This window comes from Ptychodera flava, chromosome 8 (genome assembly GCF_041260155.1).
Source record: "Ptychodera flava strain L36383 chromosome 8, AS_Pfla_20210202, whole genome shotgun sequence".
Classification (NCBI taxonomy): Eukaryota; Metazoa; Hemichordata; class Enteropneusta; family Ptychoderidae; genus Ptychodera; species Ptychodera flava.
This window is the reverse complement of record NC_091935.1, coordinates 32,789,461-32,804,266: the sequence shown is the minus strand read 5'-3', so window position 1 is coordinate 32,804,266 and position 14,806 is coordinate 32,789,461. Positions and strand designations below refer to the sequence as shown.

Genomic DNA, 14,806 nt, shown 5'->3' with positions numbered 1-14,806 from the left:
TTTGTACTGTCTAAAATGGGCGGAGAACAGCAGGGAAAGACATTAACCCCCGACATGTGCGGTTAATTCTCAGAAATATCTTTTTTATTTGATAGAAAACTAGGCTGTATGCGTCAATACTTCCATGTTCGGCACACAACATGAAGACAGTAACAAGTGAGAACGGTCCCGCGCGTCGAGAACGGCACCACGTCCAGGACATAGAGCATGTTGAGTCATGGATGTCTATTTTTGTACATCCCATGGTCGAGCACACGTGAATCGTCGCGATGCGAAGTATGCTTGTACCCGGAAGAGAATTAATCAACCCCGCGCTTGCGGAGACATAGCAGGCTGTGATCGGTGGTAATTGCAAGTGGCCATTTCGCGGCACGAATTTCAATAAAACAAATAGGGTTATGCCGTGTAAAGAAAATTCTTTGTTTGCCGTCCTTGGGTTTTTGAAAAACCTACCAGCCAGCCAGCAAAAATACGAAAACACAGAAAACAAAACACAACATAGATCAATCGTCCATTAGGGGCCGTCGATAATAAAAGCTGACGCACGACAAACGTAATTCTTTCGTTTAGGGGGGGTTTTAAAGCTCATTTCGTTTTGTGTGCGTCAAAATCGCATGAGGATTTTCGTCTATTGTTTTCGAGGTGCGACTTTGCTGCGAGAACGCAGTACTACCTTCACGTTCATTGAGAACAAAATGACCACAAAATACGGAGACAGAAAAGACAACAAACAGATATAAATGTGAAATAAAACTTGTATGCTTTTTCAACGTGAAACATGTAGGGTACGTGAAACCTTTTCCTATGTGCGAAATACATTAAAATGTTCTGTGTCTTAAAAGTGATACGCGTTAAGTGGAGGTTTATTAATTAATGTGCACTTCCGGTATTTTTTCATGGGCGTGGGGATAGGAGAGGTGCCAGTGGGTTTGTCAGAAACGGCATCATAATACGAAATTGATTTCGCATAAGAACTTTCGTTTTGAGGGGGGAGGGAGGGGGTTTCAAGTAAAACGAAGGAATTACGTTTCTCGTGCGTCAGCTTTAATTGTCGACGGCCCCTAAACTTTAACTTTCCAATCGCACAAGTATGAAAAATCATCTGTTACATTTACAATGCAGTGTTTATTATGCTTTTCATTAAGCACGTTGAAAGCAATGCTTGGAAACACAGGTTATACTTGTTATAGCAAGCATACTTAGAGTTAGGTGACTGGGAGTCTGAACAAAAATTCCATTATGAACAATGGCAATAAACACTATACCAGTACATAATGTACCACATTTTCAGTGTGATAGTAATCAACTGGTTGTATTACGAAGATAGCTTGTCTCTGACGGAGGTTTATGCATGCACTAGGTGGTCATAGTCGCCAGTAAAATTATTAATTAAAATAACAAGACCTCAATTATGAATACAAAACATATTTGGGACAAATGTAACAAGACGCAAATTACGTATTACAAGGATGTTTACGAGGTTTTGAAGAAAACAACAATATATTTGAATAATATAAAGAATGATGTAGTCAACACTTAATGGAGCAATCTAAGAATTTCACGTAATGGGTTCAATTGTACGACGTGTGTTGTACATTTGTATATTAATTGTGACATGGAAGATCAAGATTTGCATTGCTGTTTACGATTGGACATATAATTTTATCTTTAATTCATAACTATCATATGATCAAAATCAAGCCTTAAAAATAACGTTTAAAATCCCATTCTAATATATGCCGTCCGCACGCGGACGGCAAACAATTTTGGCAGTGATCCCTTGCGTCACGACAGGGCCAGCTGAGGCACAATGAAGCTTCGCGAAACTCTGTCTCTGCGGGGATTTCCGTGTTTGAATTCGCTTTAAATTTTAGATCGCTAACCTAGAGGGCCCGACTAGGCTCGACTAGGCCCGACTGGGCCTGGGTTTTTCACTTTGCCCAAACCATAGACCCTGGAGAGAGAGGTATAAGTGCAAACTAATCAAAAGACTCCATGATCTAGAAAAACAGAAATGATGGACAACCAAATTTATGCTGAACAGTGTGAAGAGTGGCATAAATCTTTCCTGAAAGGGGCAGGTCATTTATCAGCTAACTTTCTCTAAAAGTGAACTGTAACTTGATAAAAATTTCAATGGAAAACAAATGGCTAACACCATATAAGTATTCAAGGTCAACAAGAACTAATCCGAAAATCAGGGATTGACAATTATAGTGCCCCCTGTATTCAAATGAGGTACTTCAATCTTCAGAATGACATGCATAAGAGCATCCTACGCAGGTTGATATTCGCAGAATAGTCAACAGTTCATAGGAACTGCTGTCCTCTAATTGGGCACACTCCGACTGTGTGGCAGGGTGAGATGTTTTGTCACTGAGCAACTGACAAAGGCTTTGAATGACCAAGGAATACCATTCGGCCAATTCGGCAATCTATTATGGTTGTTATTCTGAAGCAGTTAAATGTGAGTTTTTCTTCTTCCAGTAAACATGTATTATTCAGAGAATGCAGTACAGGGCTGTAATGTGTCAGTCCCAGCTCCTTGTATCTCTTGCTGCACATCTCATTCCAGTCTACATACAGTGTAGTAAATTGAAAGTTTACGTGTTGACTAACAGGTGACCAACAGGTACTTCCTAATAGTTTTACCTCTCTATTTTAACAACTCACTTGCTCTGTCAGACAGATTGAACACAGTATATGATAAATGTTGGAAATGAGTCAGACTGGCAGAGCAATGCAGTGATAAATGGTGAATCATGATCACACTTTGACTCATAATTTCCATGAACATACTGGTATTTGTACATGTAACAGATAAACATATTTCAGTGTACAGATAGTCAGATATCTTTAAAGGCAATGGTCGGGTATAAATAGCTAGCTGCCCCTGGTAGAGTCTCTTCCTACCTCCATGGAGTTAGTTTATGCTAAGCGTGTCATGGATAGCGTCACGCTCGGTCGCGCCGTAAAAACAATACAGGCGAAGAAACTTAGGCGTCCATGCACATAAACCTAACTATGAATGTCTAGTGATTGAACGTATCGATAAAATTTTATGATTTGAGCATAAATAAAGCTGATTTTGATCGATGAAGGTATTTCTCTTTGTCTTCAACTTGCGTGGCAAGCGGCCTTAATAAAGGTCTACATATACAAGCTGTCAATCAAAAAGGACGCGCTAAAGGTGTGAATCGGTAAACGTTTGCGATGTTAGATGTATAGCAACGTTTACGTTGTCAACATGTTAGATACGGCACAGCATTGTAATTAGATGGGGCGACCACAGTGCAGACCCGCGAGCACCGGCGCCCTTTAGCTTGGTGGTCTGCTAAATAGTTCGATTTTCGGCTCGATCTATCGATCCCGTCGTCGATATGCCCACGACTGCAACCTAAACACTCATTTATGTTGCAGTGATGGGCACATAGACTGCGGGATCGATAGATCGAGCCGAAAAAGCGATCTATTTAGCAGACCACCCAGCTCGAGCGCCTGTGCCCGCTAGTATGTCACTCAAGCCAAAGCACGTTCTCGCGTAGATGTCGTACCAAGACATGCCGCTATTTCCGATCGTTTCTTCCACAGAACTGTCATTTAAAGTTCAAATTCAAGATCCTTTCGATTTCCTGTCGTGAAAAGTATTATTATTATCGTCTTGCCGTTTTAAAAGATTTTTGAACACCTAAACGACACCGTGTGTTGCTCCATTGCCATGGAATCCGATGTCAAGGGAAATGCGCCGACATTTTTTCAAGTTGAATAAAATATCCTTCCTTGGTGCTTAGTCAATAAATCAAAATACTAAGTATTTTGTTCACGATTGATTAAACCATAGACAGTTGACTGTTTCGATTCCCCCATCTATGATTAGATTTCTCTTCTTTGTCGATCGATGAAAGTATTACTGGCTGTTTTGTGCTGTTTTGTGTCTATGTTTACAACTAAAACTATTATCTTACGAATTCTGACCTAATGTCTTTGGAGTATGGATTGGTATGATTGCGATTATCCAAAGCTTATATTGTCGTTAGTTCCTGAGGAAACGTATAAAATCTTGGTCCGTTCGCCAAATCACTTGTTTGACGAGATGTTTTGCGAAACAGTGAATAAATATTGAATGAACGGCCGTACTCTATGCACTGGGGGATATTCATGTTGCAGTCTCCCCGAAAAGAGCTCCGGGGATGTTTAGGCGATAACAAAGGCGATGACTCAGTAAGTTGAATAAAAAACTTTTCGGACATCAGATTTTTTATCTAAGCGTGCATTTGTCGGTTTGATGTGCGACCGTACGCACATCGCCCATATTCTCCTTAAAACTAGTCAAAACAATTCTGCGAAAATGATGGTGTCTCTTCGTTAACGTCCTTAAACCCGTAGCCGCGACCATTGTTTTTTTTTGTGTGTTCCATGGTTGATGATTGTTCGAACTAATGTAACAAAATTTTGGAGACACACGTGATTGAATCCTGTGATTGTTAGGCAATTGACGGTGTGTAGGGATGGCCACAGTCAACGGACCAAGGGAGCATCAGTAATACGCAGTACATTGCATGCTTTCTCCTGAGAATGTACAGCTTGTTTCCATAGCCAACATGCGAAATCCGGCTTTAACCAATCAATGTTCCTGTCCTGTTTCTGAGGATAACTTTCGAAATTTTTTGCGAGTCGCTCTCACCAGCGCCGGGTCGCGAGGAAAAAGCACAACGGCGTCATTGATCCGCCATGTTGTTTGTACGACAAGTTTGAAAGTCACAGACTTTTGTGAAATTCATATTTCCATTCAATACTTACGCACTAAAATCACCTGTGATTTACATGTCAATATGTCCAATCGGAAGCAGAAACGTTTACAGACTTTCGATGGTGATAACTAGCTCCAGGTCGTGACATGTCTCCAGTTACGAAGTTTACCTGGTAAACTTCGTAAATCGAAATCGACATCAACATTGAGCGGTGATCGTGAACCGTTAAATGAATGTCGGCAAAATAAAACATCAAATGGCTAGACGAGAGAGAGAGAGAGAGAGAGAGAGAGAGAGAGAGAGAGAGAGAGAGAGGGGGGGGATGGTGGTTTATGCAGTCGCGAACTCAGTCTGAAGGATGGATTGATGCAGTGTCGGTCTACACATTTGCGCTACACAGATATCGAAAATGTACAGACACTTTCCCGAAATTTGACTTATTTCATAGCAAGAGTATAACCAAAAGTCTTCTGTTCAAAGATACGTTCTTCAACACCACGTATATGATCGGTGATGTACATTTTTTCTATAAATAAGCTTATAGATTTGTGCACCACTGTGTTACTTTTCGATTAAATCAACGATTTCATAATTATTTTTTGGTGAGAGGGCTTTTAGTAGTTCTGTAGACAAAAAGATCGGAAATAGCAGAGTATCTTCAAGTTGGCAATGGCACGACGTCTACGCTATTGTTTAGCTGCAAATGATTGTACAGTTGCAGCCCGCGTCCGGGCCCTGGGTAAGCCCAATTCGGAACGTAATAGTGGCGTCAGTTACAGCAGCGTCGTGCTGTTATACCTTCGTCATTACTGTTGAAGTACACCTGTTATTGCTACAAGCATCGCGGGCTTCATGAAGAGTTGTTTCTCGGTGTACTGGTCTCGCCATTATATTCAGTTACGTATAATCTGTTGTTTGCATGTCAACACATTGGCCTGTTTACAACCTCTTGTGCACACTAATCGTGTGTTACAAAGACATAAACCTTCGATCCCGCCCGTGAATGTCAACGGTGAACGGGATTAACTTGATCCCGGGTATCAAGTCCCTGACCTTAAAGATCTTATGGTACATTAAGCGATTGATTGCAACATAGAGAAAGATAGTTAGAGTGGCAACGGGTATTGTTTAAGGCGTGAAGCGGTTACGTAACCCATCCATGTTCGCCTCGCCTCAGGTTGCTCTCGCCCCTCTTTTCCGAAGAGTGCCGACCATGAATCCTTCGGTAATTTTCGGATTTTCGCCAATTGTTAAGCGAAAGTATGTTCGGCAAAGTTTGTGTTGTTGTTTTTGTGTGGTGCTGAGCAGAATTGACGTGCTGGCGAAAACGGGAGTGTTTTGAGCTTCAGGAAAGTGAGTTTTACAGTTTTAAAAATTCCTCTCATATTTTTATGAATATATAATGAGTGTGTTTGAACCAAATTTGAAAGTCTTTTATCGAGACTGTCTGGTTTTACTCAATGGTTTACGGTCAGTCATACCGTCTTTCACACGTGCGTCAAGGAAGGACATGTTTATGAAACTGCTGGCGTGTTATGTTTTGATTGGCGTGAAGCAGTGTTTCTGGCCTGAGAGCTCACAAAGTAACTATGGTTGCTACGCGACTGGCAGTACTCGCCATCTCGTCGTATATTTCGCATAATCTCGTGTAATTATCAACCACAAACAAAGCCTCCAAAAAGTTTAACACCTTTGAAGCTCATTTTAATATGAAAAGCCAATAGTCTACTGAGACGACCATGGAACAAAAGGAATGCAGGCGTTGCTACTCTGTCTATGATACTCTGTGCCTCAGGTTGCTCTCGCCTCTCTTTTCCGAAGAGTGCCGACCATGAATCCTTCGGTAGTTTTCGGATTTTCGCAAATTGTTAAGCGAAAGTATGTTCGGCAAAGTTTGTGTTGTTGTTGTCGTGTGGTGCTGAGCAGAATTGACGTGCGGGCGAAAACGGGAGTGTTTTGAGCTTCAGGAAAGTGAGCTTTACAGTTTTAAAAATTCCTCTCATATTTTTATGAATATATAATGAGTGTGTTTGAACCAAATTTGAAAGTCTTTTATCGATACTGTCTGGTTTTACTCAATGGTTTACGGTCAGTCGTACCCTCTTTTACACGTGCGTCAAGGAAGGACATGTTTATGATACTGCTGCCGTGTTATGTTTTGATTGGCGTGAAGCAATGTTCTGGCCTGAGAGCTCACAAAGTAACTATGGTTGCTACGCGACTGGCAGTACGATGCCATCTCGTCGTATATTTCGCATAATCTCGTGTAATCATCAACCACAAACAAAGCCTCCAAAAAGTTTAACACCTTTGAAGCTCATTTTAATATGAAAAGCCAATAGTCTACCGAGACGACCATGGAACAAAAGGCATGCAGGCGTTACAACTCTGTCTATGATACTCTGTGCCTCAGGCTGCTCTCGCCTCTCTTTTCGAAGAGTGCCGACCATGAATCCTTCGGTAGTTTTCGGATTTTCGCCAATTGTTAAGCGAAGTATGTTCAGCAAAGTTTGTGTTGTTGTTGTCGTGTGGTGCTGAGCAGAATTGACGTGCGGGCGAAAACGGGAGTGTTTTGAGCTTCAGGAAAACGAGTTTACAGTTTTAAAAATTCCTCTCATATTTTTATGAATATATAATGAGTGTGTTTGAACCAAATTTGAAAGTCTTTTATCGATACTGTCTGGTTTTACTCAATGGTTTACGGTCAGTCGTACCCTCTTTTACACGTGCGTCAAGGAAGGACATGTTTATGATACTGCTGCCGTGTTATGTTTTGATTGGCGTGAAGCAATGTTTCTGGCCTGAGAGCTCACAAAGTAACTATGGTTGCTACGCGACTGGCAGTACGATGCCATCTCGTCGTATTTTTCGCATAATCTCGTGTAATCATCAACCACAAACAAAGCCTCCAAAAAGTTTAACACCTTTGGAGCTCATTTTAATATGAAAAGCCAATAGTCTACCGAGACGACCATGGAACAAAAGGCATGCAAGTGTTGCTACTCTGTCTATGTTACTCTGTGATTGCAAGCACATTGCAATTTGAGAAGTAAACTTTATTTGTATCTCCTGCATATCTGGCAATTATACAGAAAAACGTTATCATATCCTTCATGAGTGAACTATTCCTTGAAAAAAAATGTCTATTCATGGGTTTTGAAATGCTACCATCAAAGAAACGATGCAGACACCTGTTAGCATCATCAAGCGTTTTCAGTTTAGTTACATGATAAAACTTGCGTCCAGACATGTGCACTACTGTACAACAAATGTCTTTATCAGTGATGTATATACAAGTAGCAAGCTTGCCACATACTGCAACTATCGTAAATTCCAGATTTCAAAAACAAGCACTTAATTGTAACTGCACAGTTACCCAGGTACCTACAAAACAGTTAATCAGCGAAGGCAACACATGTCAATTTTGTGCAATGTGACTTATTCAATATCTTTGCCCAGTTAAGCAATGCATTCATATTGCTTCGATAAAGTTGGTGAGCAGTGTGTAATTGCAAGTTTCTTCATGAACACTATACAGCGTATCACAGGTGCTCGGAATTGCCAAATTGAATGTAGTATACTCAAGAGAGAAGTTATTTGATATGCCTGTGCAGCATGTGGAGGGGACTTGCAGTCAGAAAAATTGTAACAACTATAGCTCCAGTTGTTGAACCACTCTTTAGCTGTGATGTCTTCGCTAGGTGATTGTGGCTGCCATACTACATTGTGAGTGAAAATCCTATAAAGACTTTTACTGTATTCACTGCTTGTGGTCACTTCATGGTCTGATGCACATGAAAACAGCTTAATGAAATGCATTAGTTTTGTTCAGCATTTGGTATCAACAAGATGTCATCACCAACAACAACAAGCTTTAGGTTCCATACCTACTGGACTGTGGAGATTCTTTCATCACTTAACCCAGGTTTGTCATGTAATGTCACAAAATAATGTCACACAATGTAACATTGAGAGTACCTCTTATCCGAACCACCCTCATCCCATCCATGTGAACCTTCAAACGAAATTTTCCTGAGAATTTTACCCTGACGGAAAGAAATTGTGATCAGCCAAATAAATGTAATATCATCACTCTCTGACAGTCAAAATCAAAGTTTACCTGACAGAACTCTCATTTGGTCAGTTATTCATCCATACTTTGTGGAATGAACAAGTGACAGAACTACAGTAACTGTAGCACAAAACTATGTCACCACACACCGAGACATAAAAATCCAAGAAAATTCAAACGAAAAAGGCTTCTGAAACAAAGGAAGTAAAAGACCAAAATCACAAACATAATACCCTTTTTCAGGGACCAAGGCCACATGACCAGGGTCAAGGCATGATTTATTCACCGGTTTCTCGCCATGGTTTTCGTAATCATGAAATCACATCACTATTGATCTACTCACTATAACGTAACACTTTCAAAGGTTGAACCTATGGGTAAAGATACCTTTATTTCGTTTATATTGGTTCAGTTTTTCAGACAGAGGTCATTGTTAAAAATGAATAATTTCATAATAGTTTGTAATTTGTGTTGGGCTTATTAGCTAAGTTTTAGTACATTTATCATTTATTTTGAGTTTATGGATTATCAAGACAAATTGTAGATTACCTTTAAAGTATTATTTTGTCACGTAAATTGGCTATTTTACTAGTCACAGTGAACTTCATAATAGGTCATTTTGTAATTTTCGGTCACCATTTTGCTTTTATGACGTCATTACAATAATGAATTTGTATCAGTTATATGTTTTGTCTATAATTTTGGGTGTTAATTTCAGTACAGGTGATAAAATACTGGAAACAGGCTTAATTAACGGTATTTGAACATTGTCAGACGATAATATGGGGGATATTTTGAATTTGGTCAGCCATTTTGGCTTTATGACGTCATCATAATAATTGATTTGAATCAATTCATGTTGTATTTGTAATTTGGGATGTTTGTGTCGTTTATACAAAAATATTGAAAACTGCCTGAATTAGACGTATTTTACCATTTTTAAGCGTTACAATGGCGACTATTTTGAATTTATGACGTCATCGAGCCTTTCCGGTGGCCAAAATTTTTAAAGCAATAGCTAAAATTGATCTACACATATATGCGAACATCTGTAGCAAATTTGGCACTTTTGTCATCCGTGTAACGATATTTTTGTTAAGCCACCTGACTAACTCATTTAGGTTGCAGTGGCGGGCATATAGACTGCGGGATCGATAGATCGAGCCGTAAAAGCGATATATTTAGCAGACCACCCAGCTCGAGCGCCTGTGCCCGCTAGTATGTCACTCAAGCCAAAGCACGTTCTCGCGTAGATGTCGTACCAAGACATGCCGCTATTTCCGATCGTTTCTTCCACAGAACTGTCATTTAAAGTTCAAATTCAAGATCCTTTCGATTTCCTGTCGTGAAAAGTATTATTATTATCGTCTTGCCGTTTTAAAAGATTTTTGAACACCTAAACGACACCGTGTGTTGCTCCATTGCCATGGAATCCGATGTCAAGGGAAATGCGCCGACATTTTTTCAAGTTGAATAAAATATCCTTCCTGGTGCTCAGTCAATAAATCAAAATACTAAGTCTTTTGTTCACAATTGATTAACCCATACACAGTTGACTGTTTTCATTCCCCATCTATGATTAGATTTCTCTTCTTTTGTCGATCGATGATAGTATTACTGTCTGCTTTGTGCTGTTTTGTGTCTATGTTTACAACTATAGTCTTACGAATTCTGACCTAATGTCTTTGGAGTATGGATTGGTATGATTGCGATTATCCAAAGCTTATATTGTCATTAGTTTCTGACCAACGTATACAATCTTGGTCCGTTCGCCAATCACATATTTGACGGGATGTTTTGCGAAACAGTGAATAGATATTGAATGAACGTCCGTACTTTATGCACTGGGGATATTCATGTTGCAGTCTCCCCGAAAAACACTCCGGGATGTTTAGGCGATAACAAAGGCGATGACTCAGTAGGTTGAATAAAAAAACTTTTCGGACATCAGATTTTTTATCTAAGCGTGCATTTGTCGGTTTGATGTGCGACCGTACGCACATCGCCCATATTCTCCTTAAAACTAGTCAAAACAATTCTGCGAAAATGATGGTGTCTCTTCGTTAACATCCTTGAACCGTAGCCGTAGTGTTCCATGGTTGATGATTGGTTGAATGAATGTATCAAAATTTTGGAGACACACGTGATTGAATCCTGTGATTGTTAGGCAATTGACGGTGTGTAGGGATGGCCACAGTCAACGGACCAAGGGAGCATCAGTAATACGCAGTACATTGCATGCTTTCTCCTGAGAATGAACAGCTTGTTTCCATAGCCAACATGCGAAATCCGGCTTTGACCAATGTTCCTGTCCTGTTTCTGAGGATAACTTTCGAGCTGCGTAGCTACTGTTAAGGTTCGGATATCCGAATCTTTCGCGATCGAAAGACATATCGGTTTACAGAAAATACTAAACTTGTAATTATTAGTTTACATGTACATTACCCAGCACACGTGGCAAAGCCATATACTTACCAGGTTGGGAAATTTTTGCGAGTCGCTCTCACCAGCGCCGGGTCGCGAGGAAAAACACATCTCGGCGTCATTGATCCGCCATGTTCATTGCTATTTGTACGACAAGTTTGAAAGTCACAGACTTTTGTGAAATTCATATTTCCATTCAATATTTACGCACTAAGTCACCTGTGTATTTACATGTCAATATGTCCAATCGGAAGCAGAAACGTTTACAGACTTTCGATGGTGATAACTAGCTCCAGGTCGTGACATGTCTCCAGTTACGAAGCTTACCTGGTAAACTTCGTAAATTGAAATCGACATCAACATTGAGCGGTGATCGTGAACCGTTAAATGAATGTCGGCAAAATAAAACATCAAATGGCTAGACGAGAGAGAGAGAGAGAGAGAGAGAGAGAGAGAGAGAGAGAGAGAGAGAGAGAGAGAGAGAGAGAGAGAGAGAGAGAGAGAGGTGGTTTATGCAGTCGCGAACTCAGTCCGAAGGATGGATGGAAGCAGTGTCGGTCTACACATTTGCGCTACACAGATATCGAAAATGTACAGACACTTTCCCGAAATTTGACTTATTTCATATCAAGATATAACCAAAAGTCTTCTGTTCAAAGATACGTTCTTCAACATCACGTTTCTCATGATCGGTGATGTTACATTTTTCTATAAATAAGCTCGTAGATTAATGCACCATGGACTTACTTTTCGATTAAATCAACGATTTCATAATTATTTTTTGGTGAGAGGGCTTTTAGTAGTTCTGTAGACAAAAAGATCGGAAATAGCAGAGTATCTTCAAGTTGGCAATGGCACGACGTCTACGCTATTGTTTAGCTGCAAATGATTGTACAGTTGCAGCCCGCGTCCGGGCCCTGGGTAAGCCCAATTCGGAACGTAATAGTGGCGTCAGTTACAGCAGCGTCGTGCTGTTATACCTTCGTCATTACTGTTGAAGTACACCTGTTATTGCTACAAGCATCGCGGGCTTCATGAAGAGTTGTTTCTCGGTGTACTGGTCTCGCCATTATATTCAGTTACGTATAATCTGTTGTTTGCATGTCAACACATTGGCCTGTTTACAACCTCTTGTGCACACTAATCGTGTGTTACAAAGACATAAACCTTCGATCCCGCCCGTGAATGTCAACGGTGAACGGGATTAACTTGATCCCGGGTATCAAGTCCCTGACCTTAAAGATCTTATGGTACATTAAGAGATTGATTGCAAGCACATTGCAATTTGAGAAGTAAACTTTATTTGTATCTCCTGCATATCTGGCAATTATACAGAAAAACGTTATCATATCCTTCATGAGTGAACTATTCCTTGAAAAAAAATGTCTATTCATGGGTTTTGAAATGCTACCATCAAAGAAACGATGCAGACACCTGTTAGCATCATCAAGCGTTTTCAGTTTAGTTACATGATAAAACTTGCGTCCAGACATGTGCACTACTGTACAACAAATGTCTTTATCAGTGATGTATATACAAGTAGCAAGCTTGCCACATACTGCAACTATCGTAAATTCCAGATTTCAAAAACAAGCACTTAATTGTAATTGCCCAGTTACCCAGTTGCCTACGAAACAGTTAATCAGCGAAGGCAACACATGTCAATTTTGTGCAATGTGACTTATTCAATATCTTTGCCCAGTTAAGCAATGCATTCATATTGCTTCGATAAAGTTGGTGAGCAGTGTGTAATTGCAAGTTTCTTCATGAACACTATACAGCGTATCACAGGTGCTCGGAATTGCCAAATTGAATGTAGTATACTCAAGAGAGAAGTTATTTGATATGCCTGTGCAGCATGTGGAGGGGACTTGCAGTCAGAAAAATTGTAACAACTATAGCTCCAGTTGTTGAACCACTCTTTAGCTGTGATGTCTTCGCTAGGTGATTGTGGCTGCCATACTACATCGTGAGTGAAAATCCTATCAAGACTTTTACTGTATTCACTGCTTGTGGTCACTTCATGGTCTGATGCACATGAATACAGCTTAATGAAATGCATTAGTTTTGTTCAGCATTTGGTATCAACAAGATGTCATCACCAACAACAACAAGCTTTAGGTTCCATACCTACTGGACTGTGGAGATTCTTTCATCACTTAACCCAGGTTTGTCATGTAATGTCACAAAATAATGTCACACAATGTAACATTGAGAGTACCTCTTATCCGAACCACCCTCATCCCATCCATGTGAACCTTCAAACGAAATTTTCCTGAGAATTTTACCCTGACGGAAAGAAATTGTGATCAGCCAAATAAATGTAATATCATCACTCTCTGACAGTCAAAATCAAAGTTTACCTGACAGAACTCTCATTTGGTCAGTTATTCATCCATACTTTGTGGAATGAACAAGTGACAAAACTGCTTAGCAGAAGTTACACGATGTTTAGTTTTATTTAGTAGTAAAAGTGGATTTATGATCAGTAGCAGGGTTAAATTGAATATGTAAGAATTAAATCGTATTTGCCTCAGATTTCAATATTTTAATCAATTTGTACAAGTAGTCAATCACAGTCAATCCAGTAGCTGCTGGTATAGTCCTTGTTGGTTTTACAATTGTCCTTGGTACTCTGACAATCCCCAACAAACAACTGGATCCCATTCTCTGTGCATATACTTGGCTTTCTCCTAAGTTGTCTGCTTAGCTATTATGTATTTCAGAATATATTCTGCTCACCTACTATCTGCCTTCCTCATGGCAAAAATTGCCAGGCAATCTGCCAAGAAATTAATAAAAGGCAAAATTGGTGTATAATATTTGCCTTATTGTCTGTTTTGCAGATTAAGCACCTTAATTACAAAACGATCCAATGGCACAGATAACAGGTTAATAATCAAAAATTTATGATTAAAATTTAATAAAATATGTTTCCTTGAGAAAAGGAACTTTGCAATTATGATAAACAATACCTTAGAGTACATTATCTTGCAATTTTGATCATGCAAGTTTGTAAAAAAATCAATTGTAGTGTATTTTGAAGTTATCATCAACACCTCCTTTCATTTGTGTGAGCTTGTTTGGAGTACTCAGCGCCAACTCTTATCATGTGAAATTTTACATTTTTAGCTCCCATTATGGCAATGTGGGAGGTATTTGTATGGGCTAGAAAATGTCTGACATCTCTATTTACATGTATATATGTATGTATATACGTGTTTGTCTTTTAATATATACATGTACCTGGTATACCGGTATGTCTGTCCACATCAGAAACTGAAAAAGTGCTGTACCTTCTGTCTTAGTATTTCGTGTGCAGGTCCATCATAAGGTGGAAATGTGACACTGTTCAAATGAGCATATTCATGTTGAAAACGTGCAAATTAGGTAAGAAAAAAGACATACTCTGTCAAAATTTTGAAGCTCTAGAACTGATAGCCATATTTGGTTATTGAGATGCGTACCTGGTATTGTTTTTGAGAATAAAAATTTTCATTATTTTCAGTAATACTTTACTTTATTGTCCAATCTAAGTGGAAAATTATCTTTGGCACCA

At 39.5% G+C, this 14,806-nt stretch overlaps 1 protein-coding gene across 1 annotated transcript in view; it reads left to right on the top strand.

The window, feature by feature from the left end:
• Positions 1-2,295: 2,295 nt before the first annotated feature.
• Positions 2,296-14,806, top strand: part of LOC139138075 (interleukin-12 receptor subunit beta-2-like) — a 277,102-nt gene continuing 264,591 nt past the window's right edge. Inside the window, exon 1 of the mRNA XM_070706299.1 lies at positions 2,296-2,467. The gene's annotated coding sequence lies outside the window, so the exon portion shown is untranslated. The remainder of the gene's footprint in view (positions 2,468-14,806) is intronic.